This window comes from Chenopodium album, chromosome 7, assembly GCF_948465745.1.
Source record: "Chenopodium album chromosome 7, dcCheAlbu1.1, whole genome shotgun sequence".
Classification (NCBI taxonomy): domain Eukaryota; kingdom Viridiplantae; phylum Streptophyta; class Magnoliopsida; order Caryophyllales; family Amaranthaceae; genus Chenopodium; species Chenopodium album.
Window position 1 is genome coordinate 651,863 of NC_137840.1, and position 20,364 is coordinate 672,226.

General features: G+C 38.5%; 1 pseudogene; it reads right to left on the reverse strand.

The window, feature by feature from the left end:
* Nucleotides 1-14,909: 14,909 nt before the first annotated feature.
* Nucleotides 14,910-16,594, reverse strand: LOC145640744 (AT-hook motif nuclear-localized protein 27 pseudogene; annotated as a pseudogene).
* Between the last annotated feature and the right edge of the window lie 3,770 nt (nt 16,595-20,364).

Genomic DNA, 20,364 nt, shown 5'->3' on the forward strand with positions numbered 1-20,364 from the left:
CGGAGAAAGTATATTAATCGATTCCCTCTCTTCACAAGTTTAAATCCTTACCCTTTTAAGACCCAGAACTTCGGTTACTGTTTGAATTCTATAGTGTAATGACTCTTTTACCGCTTCTTTTTTTTTTTCTTTTTTCTTTATTTCTTTTTCATCCTGTTGTCCTTGTTGACTGCTGTTAATTTCCTCTTTCATTTCCCTTTCATTTTGATTTTTCAACATAACGCTGCACCCTTTTCTTTCTCCTCCATTTAGACACATACTCTGGATTCTCCATTGAAGCGACTTCTGAGCTTTCTTCTCCATTGAAGCAGGTTAGACTTTTTGTTTCTTTATTATATCATCGAATTTGAACTTCACAATCTAGGGATTATCGTAAAGGGTCGAGATTAAGAGTCACCTTTCTTAATTCAATAGTTAATTGAGAGTGTGTCAAAACTCCAAGTTCAAATATGACGCTAATCTTCGATGAGAATAAAGGATTCTATGGCACCAATTACAGATATTTGCCTTGATCAGTATCCTCCTCTAATCATACTTTCTATCCTCCTCCCCAGTTTCCCATGGTATGTCTAATGGCAATAATATTTGCCTTTTTTAATCACATTTTGAAGCAGGTGCTAATTGCTTAATGTAGCAAAGGCTGAAATTTTTCAAAGCATAGGGTGTTGTTGCTTGGGTATATGTGTCAAACTGTTTTAACATCTATCTTATGTTGGTTTGTATGTATCTATGTCCAGACTACAATGCATCGTATTATTGGTGATTGTGGGATTATGTTGTATTTCTAACAATTGCTTGAAATGTCTATAGGAGAGGATTCGAATTGGAAAGAAACTTCTTGAGGCAAAGCGTTTTGCAGAAGATAATGAGAGAAAACAGTTTTAATCAATGTGTACTTGATTATGCTTGCTAATCTTCTTCAGTGCAAAAGGACATGGTTCTTGTATTAATGTGTATTGCTTTTGGCAGTTGGAGGAAGTTAAAGAAAAATAAGCTTGGAAAAAATTTGAAAAAAAGGTGGAAAAAGACAACGATTACCTTTACGATTAGTTTAGTTGGACCAGAAGGTGGATTCTTATTAAGATGCGCATAGCTGTAAAGTTAATCTATATATTTAGAATTTGCCATTATTTTGATGTATTTATATACGACGTGCAGAGTGTTTTTCCAGTTAAGTCTATTACAAAAGCAAAGCATATGAGAGAGTGCCTTCGATCTTTAAAAAAGAATCATAAGGTGAATGATGTGTTCAATGATTATGCTTGTTTGCACTCTAATTCTTGAATGTACATGTTTCATGAATATCAAATTCACAATATAGCCTTCATTCTTATTATTTTTTGTTGACAATTGCTGAACCAGGATGAGGATGCCAGCGTAAAGAAAGCATTCCAGCACTTTTTACCTATGCAGGCATCTGGTGAAGAATCCAGTTGAGGAGAAGTTCAGAAAAATCAGATTTACTAACCAGGCTTTTCATGTATGGGTTTGACATGCTATACTCATGGTCTAATGGCATGTTACAAAATGTCTGGTAATTTCTATTTCCATAAATTTATCACATCGTAGTGTCAACGTTCTGTTATATAGGTGATCCATGTGTAATGTGTGTTAACTATGAACCTAAGAATTTTGAAGGAAATATATCTGCTGTTGCTTAGCACTAAAAATTGCAATCCGGATTCTAATACCAAATTGATAGAATTTAGAAGCATTAAAAAAAAATCCCGGATCTCACCATATGGGGTTTTCCCTCTTTGGTAACCCATCACTTAACATAGAAGCTAAGTAAACAGTTCTGAATTGTAAAAGTAGAAACACAAATGATGGCCTACATGCTTTGATTACCACTGATAATTTTGATAAATCTGATTAGATTTTATCCTGTAATGAAAGCTATCATTTGCACTTGTTCTGGTTGTTTCTGTAGGCTGTGCCATATATGCTGAGTATTTTATTGGAATAATTAGAGATGGGTTCTGTTATTTTGCAAAAACCAACTGCTTATTGTTGAATGTTTATAAATGGCAGCTGAGCTCGTGAACAATCAAGCTCTCTTCTGTGGAGACTCTGAGCTGCAGCAACTCCTTCACATTTTCAGGTCTGTTGTGCACCTTCTTCTCACACTTTTAGCTGAAGAAGTATGTGGCTAATCCTCTTGTAACTGCAAATTACAGGTTGTTGGGTACCCCAAATGAGCACATATGGCCAAGAGTGACCAAATTGAAGGATTGGCACGAATACCCTCAATGGAACCCCAAAGACATTTCATCGGCTGTCCCTGGATTGGACAAAGATGGACTCGACCTGCTTTCTGTAAGTATTGAAACCGAGCTCCCTATGTTTCGGCTTTAGTCCTCGTATGTTTGATGATGATTGTTACAAAATGATACTGTCTTTCAGCAAATGCTGATCTATGAGCCATCCAAGAGGATCTCAGCCAAGAAAGCTATGGAACACCCTTACTTTGATGATCTGGACAAGACCCATTTGTAGGAGCATATGATTCTCGGTTTTCTGTTGTTTGCTATAGCTGCTCCCTGCTGAGAGTCTTAGATTGCTTCTCTCAAGCATCACTACTTGGCTACTTGCAACTAGTTCTAAATACTAAACGGGTTTGATTTTAAAACCTTGTAGAACATCTTAGTTTATCTGTAATGCTCAACAACTAGGTCAATCCCTGCACTCTTAAGGATTCAATTGACTGCAATATAGCAGGATATTCCGTATTTGTTCTTGCTTCCTGATAAACAAATTCATGTTCTTGTGTGGAAGTCGATCAATGTTTACAAATTGTCTGCTGCCCAGAGATTGTGCCTCTTTTCAAACAAAACAAGTCCAGTTTTTGCTACATTGTGTAGCCTGACATGATTTCCGCAACATCTACTTATTTATCTTTGATTAGTGTAGGTAGATATGTAATACATTATAGCAGCGAACATCAAGAGTTATAGTCTCCCTTACCAACTGCACCGATAAAATCCGTGTTTTTTCCTCCCTTACCAACAAGCAGCAGATGCATCACCTCTCAAGTGTACAACCAATAATAGAGTTGTATATCTATGCCAATGAGGTATTTAAATACTATCACATGTACAATTATAAACCAAGCAAGACTTGGCTCACGCAAGATTCATACTAAGGCTATAAAGTTACAATGCATGCTTAAGCAATTTTGAGAACCAAAGGACTAGCTTTTCGTTCACGAAGTTGGTCACAAATTTGCTAAGCTCCCTTCATTATTATTTGACCTTAGTGTGGGGAAGAACGATGCTGGATAGAAGGATTTACCAATTGCAGTTGGGTGTCCTCAATTACCAAAATTCATAAATTCACTTTATTAAGGCTTTGGGCAAAAAATGATGTACATGGATTAACACAATTATCAATGAGGAGAGAGACAGAGAGAGTGCAAGTGGAAAACATGTCAAAAGTAGCATGGGACAATTTTTTAGAGACACTTAAAAAAATCAAGTGGAACATATAATTGTGAACTGAGGGAGTATCAAAATGTTTACATATATTTTTAATTGTGAAAAATTTAAATTTACACGGAGTTGAACAAGGTTCTTACCAATCGTTTAATTGTTCTTGATATTAGTCGTTAAAACTTTGTGGGTTTTTTTTTTTTTTTTTTTTTTTTAATTTCTAATTATTCAAATTTTCTTGAATTTAGGTTAGAAAATTTCTTCAATTTGTTATTATGAAAGATTTAATTTTTATATGTATTATGATTTTAATTTTAGTCATTATACATTTGTGGGTTTTTTTTTCTTCCCCGTACTTAAATTACAAATTTTAAATATGGAATTTCTGAATCATTAATTTTATTTTATTTTATTTTTTTAATTTAGGTTTGGATTTTTCTTCCATTTTTAATTGTGAAAGAATTAATTTTACACGGAGTTGAACAAGTTCTTACAAATAGTTTATTTCACAGGTCATTACACCTAGCTTACCTTCTAGTGATTTTAATCATAGGGTGGTGTTCTTGGTATGGAAACCAATTTGCTGTTGGAAACCCTTTTCCTCGTAAGGTTGATGATCAGGCTAATAATATCATGAACACTGTAACACTGATGATGAAGATGAAGAGACTTTTCAAGGAGTAGAGCAACCAATATTGGAAGAAAAACTTGAGGGTTCTATTTTTATTTGCAAACATTTGTGGGTTACTGATCATGTGATTGCTAGAGGATGTAATGGCACAATTGTGTATGGAGATGACTTTCATGAGCGTATTGTGGCCATTGAAAAGATAGTAACCGCATGTTACAAGCTGGACGTGATTCTGATCAACATCTGAATATAGTGCGTTGTTTTGGAAAAGAGTTTGACCACGAATTTGATTATGTATGCTTTGAACATTGCTTTTGTAATCTGTCGGACCTTATATATGATCACTCTAAAGTGTTACTGGAGGAAACAAATTCGATCTTCTCTACTGAATTTCAATAGAAAGAACAAAGAATTTCGTCAATAGACTTGTATACTCCTACCAATACTCCAACAGCTCGGATGATTAATTTGATTAGAGGTATTGTATCCGGCTTAAGATACCTGCATACTCTTGGAATAATACACATGAATTTTAAGCCTCATAATATCTTAATACTGAAAGTTGGGATGACTTTGTCCCAAAAATTAGTGATCTAGGCATTTCAAAATTAATAATAGGGTAGACTGATCCACTCTGGTAAGCTGCTTAAATAATTTTCTCTTCGTCTTTTTTTTTCCCCCTAAACCCCTTACTTCTTCAATTTTATGTAGGAAGCGGCACAGCTGGTTGGAGAGCTCCCTGTCACGTGCTGACTGATCCCCTAAGTCTTTTGCACGCGCGCCCACTAACTTCCTTCCCCAAGGTTGCTAGTCAAGGCTTACCCCGAGTATTGCTTACAGCAAGTATGTCAACGAAAGCTAAAGTAAGTAAGTAAGTAAGCACAAGTGAGAGAATAAGTTTAAGATAACTTTGTATTGCTTGAGAGAGAGTGTTTACAAATGCTTGGATGGATTACAAAATGAGGGGAAGGTCCCTATTTATAGGCCTCCCAAGTAACTAGAATGTTCTACTCTAGATCCTTCTAACCTCCTCAAAGTAAGTTTGGGCTCATTTGGATTCCATTTGGTCTCCCAAATGACCCATTATTGTGTTATTGTCAATGCGGTGTTCACTAGAACTCCAGTAGGGGTGCTATATAAAGCTCTATTGGGGGAAGGTGCTTACTAGCACCCATGGGCATCTCCCTTGACCCAAGTTGTTGCCTACTGCCCATACGACCGCATTGATGCTATCATGGGTGTGGGATATGAGTCGTCACATGCTCCCCCACCCAAGTCTTGACGACCCCGTCAAGGCCGTCCCTCGAACTCGGAGATCTTGTCCCGAAATTGCCAAAGGTCCTCCTCTTTCTCCCATGTTGCCTCGCTGTCCGGGAGCCCTTTCCATCGGACAAGATACTCATGATAGCTTGGCACACCTCGTTTTCTAATGGCCTTCTTGGCCTCAATAACCTCGATGTCCCGTTCAATTGAAGTCACCACCGCGGTTGGTGCTCGGTGTGACTCACCCCGTGATGGATCCTCCTTATCTTCATGATAAGGTTTGAGCATACTTACATGGAACGCCGGGTGAATTTTAAGTTTTGGTGGTAGCTCAAGCTTATAGGAAACCTTCCCAACCTTCTTAATTATCGAGAAAGGTCCCTCATACTTCCGCACAAGGCCCTTGTGCACCTTGCGGAAGACTTTAAATTGCTGAGGTAGCAGCTTAACCATGACCAAGTCGCCCTCCATGAACTCCAATGGGCGTCTATGCTTGTCTGCCCACTTCTTCATCTTTTTGGCGGCTTTGTCAAGATATGCCTTCGTGATGTCCAATTGCTCGTGCCACCCCTTGGCTAGCTTGTAGGCCGCTGGGATGCTACCCGTGTAACTCGATGCAACGGCTTGTGGCGTCAAGGGTTGTTGGCCCATGACTATCTGAAAGGACTTTGCTGCGTTGCCTCGGATCTTTGTAAATTGAATGAGAATTGGGCTATGTCCATGAACTTTGCCCAATCTTGTTGATTGGCACCCACATAGTGCCTTAGATATAACTCAAGCAGAGCATTCGCCCTTTCCGTTTGCCCATCTGATTGTGGGTGAAAGCTCGTTGAGAAATGAAGTCCCGACCCAAGGAGCTTGAACAACTCCGTCCAAAACTTGGCGGTGAACCTTGGGTCTCTATCACTGATTTTGCTCCGCGGTAAGCCCCAATACTTCACCACATTCTTGAAGAATAACTTAGCGGCTTACTTCGCGGTGCAATCCTTCGGTGCCGGGATAAAGGTGTCATATTTGGAAAAGCGATCCACGACCACCATTATTGAGCCGCACCCATCTGACTTGGGTAAAGCTGATACGAAATCCATTGAGACGCTTTCGCAAGGCCTCTCCGGAACTGGTAACGGCTGCAACAGACCTGCCGACACTCGTTGCTCCACCTTGTCTTGTTGACACACAAGACAAGTCTTGACATAGGCCTCAATATCATCCCGCATATGAGGCCAATAATAAATCTCCTCCAAGAGCGCCATGGTGCGTTGGATTCCTGGGTGTCCCGCTGTAGACCCATTTGTGTCTCCCCAAAACCAAACACAATGATGAATGTCTTTCATGTCGAATTATAATCGGATGAGGTGAAAGTGTGGAAAAGTCAAGTGTTGCGGTATAGTTTTATTAAAGATTATCTTCTCTCTTTTTTTGAAAACAACTCTATTTTATTAAAAATAGCCAATCCAGTTTAGTTTGGTCCATGATAAGGGTCCAATAATAGTGTAATTGGATGGGGCTCAAAAAGACCTTTCCAACGATATATTATAAGCCCAATTCCGATGAATATATTGAGGAAATTATGGCCATAATACTAAACTGGGCCCGGTTCATTATTTACATACAGCCCAATGATCTAGAGGAGGGCCCAATGTTAATTATTATTCCTAAAATTATTAGGATTAATTATAACTTTCTAGAAGTTTCTAGAAGGTTCTTTTAATTTCTAATATTATTAGATTTAATAATTATTTTAAGATGGATTTTTATTCGGAATAAAATATTATTGTTTTTATTATTATATTATTATTTTAAAGATACGTTTTATCTTCTGTACGGATTCCGTAGATCAATTTGGTTAAAGATCGGATTCCGCGTGGAAAGCGCGTGCAAGCCAGGCTGTCGCCAAAAGACAAGTCTGTCGCTTGGCGACAGACCTTGTCGCCTCGCGACAGAGTGTATTTCTGGCAACAACGTGTAGTTTTATTCCTTATCAAATTCTATGATTTTCCGGACTATTTTCCTTATAAATAGGGTCCTCGACCTCCGTTTTTATTCATCAACTCTCATCAAGAATTACTTGATTCTTTCTCTCTCTTTCTAAACTAGCCTTTTATTAAACACAATTCCGCATACACAAGATTTAGAATCACCTAGCCAAGTTCGAAGTTGCCTTCGCCCTAGACGTGCAAGGTTTAATATTTTCTGAGGGTTTGGTCCAAATCTAGTTCAAACTTTATTTTACTTTGATTCTAATTTAATTCTTTATTATTTTCATTGAAGTTTACTAACTTGTGTATTTTGTTATTAGAAAGAGGTACGAGGCTTCAAAGTAAGTAGAATAGCTTACTCCCTATTTCTTTCACAATGTAGAAAGCATGTTTAGATTTTATTTAATTCCTAGTATCATGTTAGGATATTATTTAATGCTTTCTACAATCATGTTTAGGTTGCTTTTGCTCTTTTCTAATAGCATGTTAGTACCATGTTAGGTTAAAAGCTTTGATCTTTATTGCTTAGTGACATGCTAGGATTTGTTATTAATCTTGTTAGTATCATGCCTAGGATCTTGCTATTATTATTAAGCTTTATTATTAATATGATTTTTATTGTTATTATTGTCATGGTCTTGATTATTATTATGTTGCTTGATATTATTTATATATTATTGTTATTGCTTGATCACGCCTTTTATGCATGTTTAAAGGGAATTTATACTTGAAATCACGCTTAATAAGATAATTAATAATTTGGTTTAGGCTAATGTGATTTTAATTCAAGTGATCGCCAATAATAGTTTTATTTGTGCATTAATATTCAACCAACATAGATAAACAGGTTTAGGGTTAATATAATGTTTGCATGTTAGTCAAAAAGCGCACATGAATACGAGTAGAATAAAGTAGAGGCCTATTTTATAGGGCGGGTCCTTTTGTAGATTGGATTCGTACCTTCATCCCCGAACCCTATTTGGTTCCTGACCTTATGGAGTTGACGATCTCCTGGATCGTTTTGGGTTTACAAGTTCCTAAAACTTGTTGGCGACTCTTTTGCTCTCTTTTCTTTCCCTTTGGAACGCCACCATACTTAAGTGTATGATCACAGTGGGGTTCAAGCTTGGGGTTATGATGCTTGAAATATTCCCTACACCCTCCCATAGAGAATCATGACACTCCTTCAGCACATCGCGCCTAAGGTTGTCCCACTTAGGCACGTAGATACGCCTTTCGACGGTGTAGAGTACCCCGTCCTCTACCCAAAACCGTCGGGTCTTCCCTTCCTTGGCCAAGTCAACGAGCCCCTTGGCCATTGAATCATGATCCAAACCATCCTTGATCCGACCAATGATGTTGCTAGCGACACTGCTAGCACTAGCAAAAATGGCCTTGCGGCTAAGAGCATCAGCAACCACATTGAACCTTCCTGGCTTGTACTCCATAACATAATCAAAATCGGCCAGGAAGTCTTGCCACCGAGCTTGCTTGGGGCTAAGCTTCTTCTGATTTTGAAAATAGCTTGTCGCCACGTTGTCAGTCATGATGGTGAACCGACTCCCCAAGAGATAGTGTCTCCATATGCGCAAGCAATGAATGATTGCCGTCATCTCTTTATCATGCACCGGATATCTCTTCTCGGTGTCATTCAGCTTGCGAGACTCATAGGCAATTGGATGCCCCTCTTGCATGAGAACCCCTCCAATAGCAAAATCGGAGGCATCCGTATGTAGCTCAAATGGCTTAGAGTAATCTGGCAAGGCCGAGACAGGTTCTTCGGTGACTGCCTTTTTCAAGTTATCGAAAGCTGTCTGGCACTTATCGTTCCAGCACCATTGCACCATCTTCTTCAAGAGATCGGTCAGTGGTGCTGCCCGTGCTGAATAACTCTTGATGAACCGCCTGTAATAGTTCGCAAGCCCAAGAAAAGAACGTAACTCTGAGACGTTCTTGGGCTCTTCCCACTCGTTGATGGAGCGCACCTTGTCATGCTCCATCATGATCTTTCCAGCCTTGATGTGGTGCCCTGAGAAAGACACCTCTTCCTGAGCGAACGAGCATTTCTCCCTTTTAACATATAGCTCGTTCTCCCAAAGTACCTGGAACACCTGTCTCAAATGCTCCAAGTGGCTTGTTAAATCATCGCTATACACGACGATATCATCGAGATGGACGACGACAAATTTATCAAGAAATGGCTGGAAAATTCTATTCATCAATGTGCAAAATATGGTCGGGGCGTTGGTGAGGCCGAAGGCATCACCAAAAATTCAAAAGGCCCGTAGCGAGTAACGCACGTCGTTTTAGGCTCGTCGCATTCGGCGATGCGTACTTGCCAATATCCCGACCTGAGATCAAGTTTCGAAAAGTACCTGGCTTTTCCTAGGCGGTCAAAGAGATCAGCGACCAGCGGGATTGGATATTTGTTCTTCACCGTTATCTTATTCAAAGCCCGATAGTCGATACACATTCGCAAGCTCTCGTCGTGCTTGCGTTGGAAAAGCATAGGTGCTCCATATGGCGCCTTGGATGGCCTGATGAATCCCGCGTCTAGCAACTCTTTAAGCTGCCTCCTTAACTCCTCAAGCTCCGGGGGTGCCATCCGATAGGGTGCCATGGCTGGAGGCCTAGCCCCTGGCTCCAGCTCGATCTCGTGATCAACTTACCTTCTAGGGGGAAGCCTTTTGGGTAGTTCCGGAGGCATTACATCTTCAAATTCCTCAAGCACTCCAGCAACTTCTGTCGGAACCTCGCTTCCACAAGGTTCGTCTTCGACTAATGTGGCCAAGAATGTTTCTTGACCCTTCTTTACTCCCTTCTCCAGCTGAATGGTCGAGATCATCTTAGCCTCGACCTCCTCCGGAGTAATAGGGACAGACCATGCTCCTTGGTCCTTCACAATAGTCATCAACCCGTCCCTTTCAAATGAGAACGGCCTCACCGAAACAAAGAGGCACCTTCCTAGTAATGCCAAGGATAGGCACCGTCCCTTTCAAATGAGAACGGCCTCACCCAAACAAAGAGGCACCTTCCTAGCAATGCCAAGGATAGGCACCGGTGAAGCATTTACGATCTTCAGCGTGCCTGGATCCTTTGCATACTTAACTCCCAGCTTGCTCGCCTCCTCCTTGGCAATAAAGTTGTGTGAGGCACCCGCATCGACAACTGCCCTAGAAGCCCTGCCATTTACTAATGCTTCAACAAACATTATATTTCCCTTTGGACAGGGAAGTGTGCTTACCTTGACAACATCGCTGCTCCCCTCGGCCTTGAATGTAGCCTTAACACTCCCCATCATGCGCAACGACCCCATCCTCGCCTCGTCTCCCGTCGACTCGCCACCCGAAGAGATAATGACATTGAGCCTTTGTCGTCCTGGGCATTCCCTAGCCCAATGCGTCCCTCCGCATAGGAAGCAGTCTCGATGCTTGCTTTTGTCCGACGAGGAAGAAGTGGATGATTGGCCCTTGCCCTTATCTTTATCCTTCCTCTCGAACCGATTATTGCTGTTGCTACTACTTCGGTCGGTGGGTTTTGCTCCCCCGCCTTTTCCCTTGTTGCTGCCACCTCTGCTATCTTTCTTTGCATCCTTGAATTCGAGCAAGGATTCGGCCACGGCTATAGCCTCAGCAAGCGTCTGCACATTCCTCCGCTCTACTTCTTGCTGGGCCCAACGTTGTAGCCCTCCGATGAAATAGATGAGTTGATTCTCCTCCGAGAGATCGTCGATCTCGAGCATCAATGTAGAAAATTGTTAGATATACTCCTTGATGGTGATGTTGTGCTTGAGATCCCGCAGCTTCATCATTGAGAGATTCTTGGCATTCTTTGGGTAGAAATGCCGCTTGAAATCCTTCTTGAACTCGTCCCAAGTACTGATGGAACAAGTCCCCTTCCTGATATCTAGCTCTCGGCGCCTCCACCAGAGTATGGCATCATATCCAAGATACATGGTGGCAGCGTTGATCTTGGAAGCTTCGCTTTCCAAGCGCATAGCGTCGAAGTATTTTTCGACGCCCCATAGGAAGTTATCAATCAATCTCCCGTGCATCTCTCTTCCCATGGAATTTTTGTGGCTTAGGGACCTCCATATTAGGCCCCGCGTTAATGGTAACGCCCCCGATTACCGCTGCCACGGTAAAGAGCGAGTTTCTCCTTGAGGACCTCGTTCTCCTTCTTCAAAGCGAGGATTTCCCCCGAGAACTCCTCACGCAACTTGGTTAGCTAGCACATCATCTTCTCTACGGCTTGATTAGCGAGTGTGTTAGCCTCCGTTGTACGCTCCAAGCCCAACTCCTCAAGTCGGTTGTCTAAGTCAACCACTTGATCTTTGAGCGATGACACGTCAAGCTCTACCTTGCCGATGGCATCGGACAAGCCCCCCATGGCTAGTTCGAGCTTGGTCGTCTTCTCGTCCCCTTTGTGCACTCGCTTCTCAAGCTTCTGGAGGGCTTGAGAAATGACCTCAGACTCCCCACCTTCGAACACTTGTGATGCACTAGTCTCCTTGTTCTTGCCCATCGTCTCAGAACTTACTTCTCTTTCGTAGGATACAATGCTAGCTAAGCCCACAGAACGTCGCCCCACACGACCGTTGCTGCTCTGATACCACGTTGTCACGTGCTGACTGATCCCCTAAGTCTTTTGCACGCGCGCCCACTAACTTCCTTCCCCAAGGTTGCTAGTCAAGGCTTACCCCGAGTATTGCTTATAGCAAGTATGGCAACGAAAGCTAAAGTAAGTGAGTAAGTAAGCACAAGTGAGGGAATAAGTTTAAGAGAACTTTGTATTGCTTGAGAAAGAGTGTTTACAAATGCTTGGATGGATTACAAAATGAGGGGAAGGTCCCTATTTATAGGCCTCTCAAGTAACTAGAATGTTCTACTCTAGGTCCTTCTAACCTCCTCAAATGGAGGGTCCTAGAAGCTAACTTTTCTAGAGCTTTCTATACATTTATGATCTCCTACTCATATGTACATCTTTCCGGAGTATTCCAAACTACTCTAGAGATTACAAGTATGTACAAGAGAAACCTAGAAACTTCTAGAAGCTTCCGGACGCATCCCGAGTCTCCTAGCGTATTCTAGAAGGTTCTGGACTTCTCATTGAAAATCTGGCTGCACCATTGTGTTCCTTGGGTCCAAAAACGGTGACCACCAAGTTTGGGCTCATTTGGATTCCATTTGGTCTCCCAAATGACCCATTATTGTGTTACTGTCAATGCGGTGTTCACTACCAGCAGGGGTTGGTGCTATATAAAGCTCTATAGGGGGAAGGTGCTTACTAGCACCCATGGGCATCTCCCTTGGCCCAAGTTGTTTCCTACTTCCCATACGACTGCATTGACGCTATCAAGGGTGTGGGATATGAGTCGTGACATGCTCCCCCACCCAAGTCTTGACGACCCCGTCAAGGCCGTCCCTCAAACTCGGAGATCTTTTCCCCAGTCAGCGTCAATGTAAGTAATCAATCGATGAGAAACAGTCGAATATAAATGTAAGCCGTGATCAATGGTACCCTAAACATAACGCAGAATGCGTTTCAATGCCTCATAATGAGGTTCCCGGGGATCATGCATAAAAAGACACACCTGTAGTACCGCATAGGCAATATCTAGCCTGGTGAAAGTGAGATACTGAAGAGCACCTGCTAAACTGCGATACAAAGTAGGATCCCGAAAAGGTGGTCTTGCATCTGCACTAAGTTTAGACTTAGTGTCAACTGGAGTGGCTGCCGGTTTACAAGAGGCCAAACCTGCACGCTCTAAAATCTCCTGGGTGCATACTTTTCCTGTGAAAGTAGCAAATAAGAAGGAGTATGAGTCACTGCAATCCCTAAAAAATAACTCAGAGGCCCCAAGTCAGACATAGGAAACTCAGTTGCAATTGAGATATGATCCATGTGCGCAACCTGTCAGATGAAGTAGCTAAAATAATATCATCAACATAAAGAAGCAAATATGCCATATCACCACCCTGTCGGAAAGTAAAAAGAGAGTTGTCACTCTTAGCAATGACAAAACCCAATTTGATTAGAAAATTTGCAAAACGCTGGCCTTTCGGAGCCGACAAACATGAGAGGGAGCTCTTCGATCATTAAAACCCGGGGGTTGATGCATATAAACAGTTTCCTGCAAATCACCATGTAAGAAGGCATTTTTGACATCTAATTGATGTATCGACCACTTTTTAGCCAAAGCTAAACTTAGAACGGTTCGAATAGTGGCCGGTTTAACTACTGGACTGAAGGTCTCATTACAATCCACACCAATTTCCTGCGACCTGCCATCACATACAAGACGAGCTTTGTGCCTTTCAAGGTCACCATTAGACTTGTATTTATGCTTAAAAAGCCACATACAATTAACAACATTCACCCCCGTAGGCCTAGGTACCAACTCCCATGTCCCTGTTTTAATCTGTTATTGATATTTAATAGACTTAGAACTATAAAATGGTGAACTATAACCCTAGGTCTTTTTGTTAATTGTTTTATTCCTATTTTATTTTAGACTACTTTTCTATTCAAATTTCATGATTTGTTTAGTTTCTCCAATTTCTTAGAGGTTAGATTGAATACCATCTCCCTGTGGATTTGACCTTACTTACCCTTCTACATTGTTAGTTGGATTTGTTAGGAATTTATTTTTGACAGGTATACGACAACCTATCAAAACACACTTATTGACACCTTTGAATTACCAACCCATGAAAGGAGGCAACCCTTTAGCCCATCAAGGGTAGCCCTTGTCATCCTCTGATAGTTGACATCACAAAAAAGACGGCTATAAATCCCTATAAATACGGGTTGGTAACATTATGGCAAGGTGCTATACCAAGCACTAACTCTGCTCTTCTTCTGGCATTCAGGAAAGATTTCAGAAATCCTAATTCAAAGCATACTAAAAATCTATCTTGCAAACTTCTATGAAAATGTCACACTCTAAAACATATTTATGAAAAAATCAAACATAAACTTAATTAATGGAACAAATTGGAACAACTTACATAATACTTATAGTCACAACAAATATTTTGAAAACATAATAAAACCTCTTGTTTATAAATTATAAGCACTTATCAAACAGATCAAATCGTAATTAGGTTTACTAATTTAGGCTAGTTGCCCATTTTGTGTATCTGAAATACTCCTGACAATTGTTTGCTGCAATAGAATGACGATTCTGCAGTCGAGTTGAAATGCTAACCATGCTGCCATTTCGTTCCTCAAACCAGACCAGATATGTTAGTACAAGTGATGCATAAAAAGGTATGTAATTCCAATCCTAGCTTTACCTGTTTCAGTTTAGAATTCACATATATGATCACATCTCAGACTTTATTTGTGGTTTTAATTAGTTTCAAAGGGCATGGTATGCTGGCACCTTTCACAGCTTGGTGGCAAATGACCGAAACAAATCCATTGTGATAGTCGAGTATGAGGTAGATTCTTCAATTTGTACTTCTAATAACCGTATCATAATATCTAGAGGTTCTATTAAGCTCTCTCTAAGATACTTGAGGGTAAAAGTTATAATGTGGTGCTTTTGTACATACTTGTTTTCGACTTGTTTTTTTTTTTTAATGAATGAATGAACAAATATAGTTAGCAATATGAAACTGAAGACAGTCAAGTGAAAAACAGAAATCAGAACAATTGTTTGAGCAGAAAAAACTGCTTCCAAAGGCAGTACTAGTTTGTGCTTCGCATTTGATCTACCTCTCAAATCCTAACTACTCAATTCAATCAATCAATTAATCAAAACCAACCAGCTATATATTTTACTAGTACTAGTAGTAGAAAAAGTAAACTAAAATGGTGGACGAGGAGCAGCTGCACCCCAACCCATTAGACCATGATGATCACCACCACCTCCAGCCACAGGAAACCCGTAACCACCTCCACCACCCGTAGTACCGCTACCTTCTCCTCCTCCTCCTCCTGCTGCTGCTGAAGGATGATCAGGAGGCACCTGCACATCCTCCTGATGATCATCCAATGGAAGCCTCTCGAAAACTGCATTAGAGAATGAGGCTGCCATCAGCATGACAGGCCCAGAAGCGAGCAGCGGACCCACCACGCAGCCCCCAACGACCTGCCCTTGCCCTCCTGACAAAAATATGGACAAGCCTCCTGCCCCAGGGGGCGCAGGAGGGGGCAGTACAGTCCCTGTAATCGACAGTATCTCGAACCTCCCGTGTAGTGTGGCGACGCTGCTACTGTCTGCAGGCTGGCGCAGGGTAACATCCATGACAGTACCAGTACCACTGATGACACTGACTCCTCTCCCCCTCTTTCTGGCATATGCTGAAAGAGATTCCATAACATCTGCACCCGAAGACACCTCCAACATGTGAGATCTCAGCGCGTTGGGGGTGTCTCGGGTGACTACAATAGGTGGTTTAGGCTTGTTTTTGGATCCAGAAGGCCTGCCTCGAGGCCGTCTCATCGGTCCTCCTCCTCCAGAGCTTGTTGCGCCTGCTGCTGCAGGATCTGATCTGTCGACGTCTGCAGACTCAGAAGTGGTCTGAGACTCTGAAGGCTGGTTGTTGTTGTTGTTGTTGTTCTGCAGAAGTTGATGCAGATAAGACGAGTGCGATGCACCTGATCCCATAAGTCCATGTCCATGCCCTCCTCCTCCATCATAACCCGACATGATTCCCAACACATCTACTATTCTACCTTCGATGAATCAATCGAAACTAATCAAGTATCAATCTTTTTCGCTTGCTGATTTATGATATACATATATAAAACTTGAGTAGTAGTAGTAGTAGTAGTAGTAGTAAAAACGCACTGATCTGATTTTTCCTCTTCCTTGTTTCAACAACAAGCTTGATCTTCACTCTACTCTCTAGCAACTTGTTAGATCTTCAACAACGTTGACAAAAATAAATCTGCTTTGTATTTCTTGCCAACTTGTAGTTTAATGCTTGAGCTTTGACCAAGAACCTTTTTTTTAAAAAAAAAATAAATATGTTTTGATCTGCAAACTGCAATAGTAATGCCCTTTGAGTTAGACTTTAAGCATCAAGTGAGCAGATCCAATTGTAGAATAGTAGCTAGTGTGTATATATTTAACATATACATATACATATACATATACATATACATATACGGTAATAAATACAAGTATATACTACATACGAGTATCACTTGTTGAAGCACAAGAATATGTAATACTACGGCGTAGTACCCACTATGTAATTTAACGGTAATAAGGATGAATTAGGTTGGCCCTTTGTAATATGGAATTATTTTTCCTTATTAAAGTAAAAGAAATAATAAAATAATAAAATAATAATAAGAATTAGCTAGGGTATCATTCTCCGCATAGTAAGTATGATAAAGGAGTTTTAATGGAGATCTCTCATCTCAATTTCATGCGCATAAGACTTAAGAGACCTTTATTATGTTTAGCTAGCCAACCCCGTTTTCAATAAATAAAAAAAAAATATATATATATCAAAATGAACTTGTATTTTATTCATTTTATTTATTGTATTTGGTCCCTTGCTTTTATTTGACCCATGTTTATTTTTATTTAATTTTAAGAATAAGACATTCAAATATTGTGTATGTGTAGGATAGTTGAAAATGTTGTAAAGGTTAAAATATTGTCAAGTATTAAGAAGAATGTTAGTTTCTTTTAGACTCTATTCTTTTAAATGTATTTCAAAATGTAAGTTACTTCAGTTTATTCAAATCAACTCTATTATTACTACTATCTTCGCTAATTATTATATATACTTTGAAAAAATTTTATACTTCACAAATTATATCTAAAAATCATACATAATAATTAATGGAGATAGTATTAATATTCTATTCAATTTAACTTAGCTACATTCTAATTCATCGTCATTTTGTTCAAAAGAATAGGGGCTAATCCTTATATCTCTTGTAAAAAATTAGTGAACTACTAACAATGCTCATTTTTTTATTCATATTTTTGACGGGGCTATTGAGTAGGACGTTCATATTGAGTACATTTATATAGGACGTGTTCGATAAAGTGTAACAGTAGAGGTAGTTGTTAGCTGTGATAATAATTGTTGGTTGTATGTATAGCTGTTAGTTGCCAATTAGTTGTAAGCTGTAAAAATAAATAATTAAGTGTAAAAATTGAAAACAAGTCTTAAAGTATATATTTTCTTACTTAAAAATATAGTAGTATCTCAAAAGCTATATTAATACTATTCAAAAAAAAAAAAAAAAAAAAAAAAAAAAAAAAAAAAAAAAAAAAAAAACTATATTATTAAGTCTACTATGAGGCTTTGTCAATATTTAATCAAAACTATTCTATATGATAATAAAAATTAGATAATAAAAAATGACACATTCCACCATTTTGTTTTACAGCACAATGTATATTTAGTTTAATTAAGCTTATGGATGCTTTCTCAATAAATAAATAAATACTTACTTATGGATGCTTTCTAAATAAAAATAAATAAATAAAGCTTAGCTTATGGATGCAAACTACATTAGATTAAGTACATTCCACTTATGCAATATTAAAATAATTCAAGTATTAAACTTTCATTTCTAAGTAAATTTAAATACTAACTCCGTTACATATTATTTGCAACGATTAAACATTTTTCCTCTCTACTTTATGTCAAATCGTTGCAAATAATATTTAACGCAGATGGTATTACGTACTGTATATGTGTATATCTACATACTATCTTAACAAGATTATTTAACATATATACTTTAGGCATATTCTTTTTAGATTATTTTTCAGTTTAGTTTATTTCAGCTCTAATAAGTTCAGTTCAATTCAATTCAGCTCTTAATTTCCTTCTCTCGTGAAATATTCAGTTCAGTTCAGTTTAGCTCCAATAAGTTCAGTTCAGCTCAGTTCAGTTCAGTTCAGTCCAGTCAGAACAGGCCCTAAGTCGTACCAAATAAAATCGTGTGGTAATCACCTAATGACATACAAGTATATATAAATATATTGTCAACAATAATGATCCCTTTTTTAGGTCTATAAAGTATTTATTAATTTGTACAAAATGAAACCTTGCCTTGGCTCTAATCACCTAATGACATACAACTATTCAAGTACTACCTCTGGTTCGCATTACTCGTAACAAAAAGATATTATTTGTGAGGCATAAGATATTCTTTTGTTACGAGTAATGCGAATCAGAGGTAGTACATAAATTGTCAACATTTATAAATTCCTCCTTTAGGCTTACACAATACTCCCTCCGTTTTTAAATACTTGCTCCATTTCTCTGGGGCACGCATGCCGATACTAATCTTTGATCACTAATATTTTAATTATCAATAAGTATAAATTCTAACAATTGAAAATTAATAAACTATTCTTTGAGATTATTCCAACAAGTACCCACAAGACTATATTTTTTCTTATGTATAAATCACAAACATTAGTCAAAGTAGGACGAATAAGTAGTGCAAAAAATAGAAATGGAGCAAGTATTTAAAATCGGAGGGAGTATTATTACATATGTTTTATATTATGTGAAACAAATTTTTTCTTTCTTTATTAAGTTGTTATTTTTCTCTATTCTCTCCTCATTACCTACATTATTAGATTTCTCTCTTCATTACATACATTATTTTTCTCTATTCTCTCCTCATTACCTACATTATTAGATTTCTCTCTTCATTACATACATTATCAAATTTCTGTCAATAAATAAATAAATAAACCCTTCACTCAATACTCTTGAATAAAATTTGCCTAAGAGTCCAAACAAGCTTATTTAAATATGGGTAATGCTAATTGATAATAAAAAAAAAAAAAAAAAAAAAAATGGATAATGCTATATGTAGCCCTAAGGGTTATATATAAACATTAAATACACTCTTAGAAATTGTATAAAATTAAGAATTTATGATAAAAACACGCGCAAATCAGTGTAATTAGTGTTTATTTTTTTTATAATAAACTTTTAATGATTTTCAAGTGTAAATTTAATGCTTATATGTAGTTCTAAGGACTATTTTTAGCATTTTTCCTTTAAAAATTAACTACCCATGCTATGAATTTATTATTATATTTTGGAAAATTTGCAAATTGCAGCCATTTAAAGTTTGTATTTTGCAAATTGCAGCCATTTAAATTTTTTTTTGCAAATTGCAGCCCAAAAGTTCGTATAAATTGTAAATTGCAGCCCGATTCAATTTTTTCATCGGTTTACATGTTGAAAAATCTTCGATTAAGGTTTTCGGGGTCATTTTTAGCCCTTAAGGGCCCGAATTGAGCTCGGAATTAGCAATAAAATAACGTAAGTGTCTCATATTTACAGTTTCCCACAAATCGATACACTTTTGTTACGCAAAACGAGATACTTGCGTTATTTTTTTGCTAATTCCGAGCTCAATTCGGACCCTTAAGAGCTAAAATGGCCCCTAAAACCTTAATCGAAGATTTTTCAACTTGTAAACCGATGAAAAAGTTGAATCAGACTGCAATTTATAATTTATATGAACTTTTGGGCTGCAATTTGCAATTTTTTTTTTAAATGACTGCAATTTGCAAAATACGAATTTTAAATGATTGCAATTTGCAAAATTTCCTTATATTTTATGATTAATTTTGAAGAAATAGATTTAATGAGAAAAAGGAGTGAAATGAGGAAAGTGTATAGAGACAAGAAAACACAAGGCAAAAAGCCAGGTGGAAAAGGGAGCAAGGCGTGTTCACGTGCGGTCAAAAAGTCAAAGGAAACAAAGAGAGTGTTGAGGTGTCAGACCACGTGGAGCTTGCCGGGACATTGGAACTTGGTCAAGATCTTGATCATCCTCCCATCTCATCACTTTTACCTTTTTTTTTTTTTTATCTATTATGCCACACCCTCCATGTTCATTGCATCTTCACCCATTCTAGATACGTAGGTTTTCCTTATAAAAAAAAATGTAGGTACATTCACGAAAAAGTTTATGTCTCTAATTTTATACATTTGAGAGTATAATATACATATTAATAATCTCGTCTATATTAGTAAAGACAATATATACAAAATTTAGTAAGTAGGACGACTCCGTAAGTAAAACTACTAATAAATATAATTACTTTTAC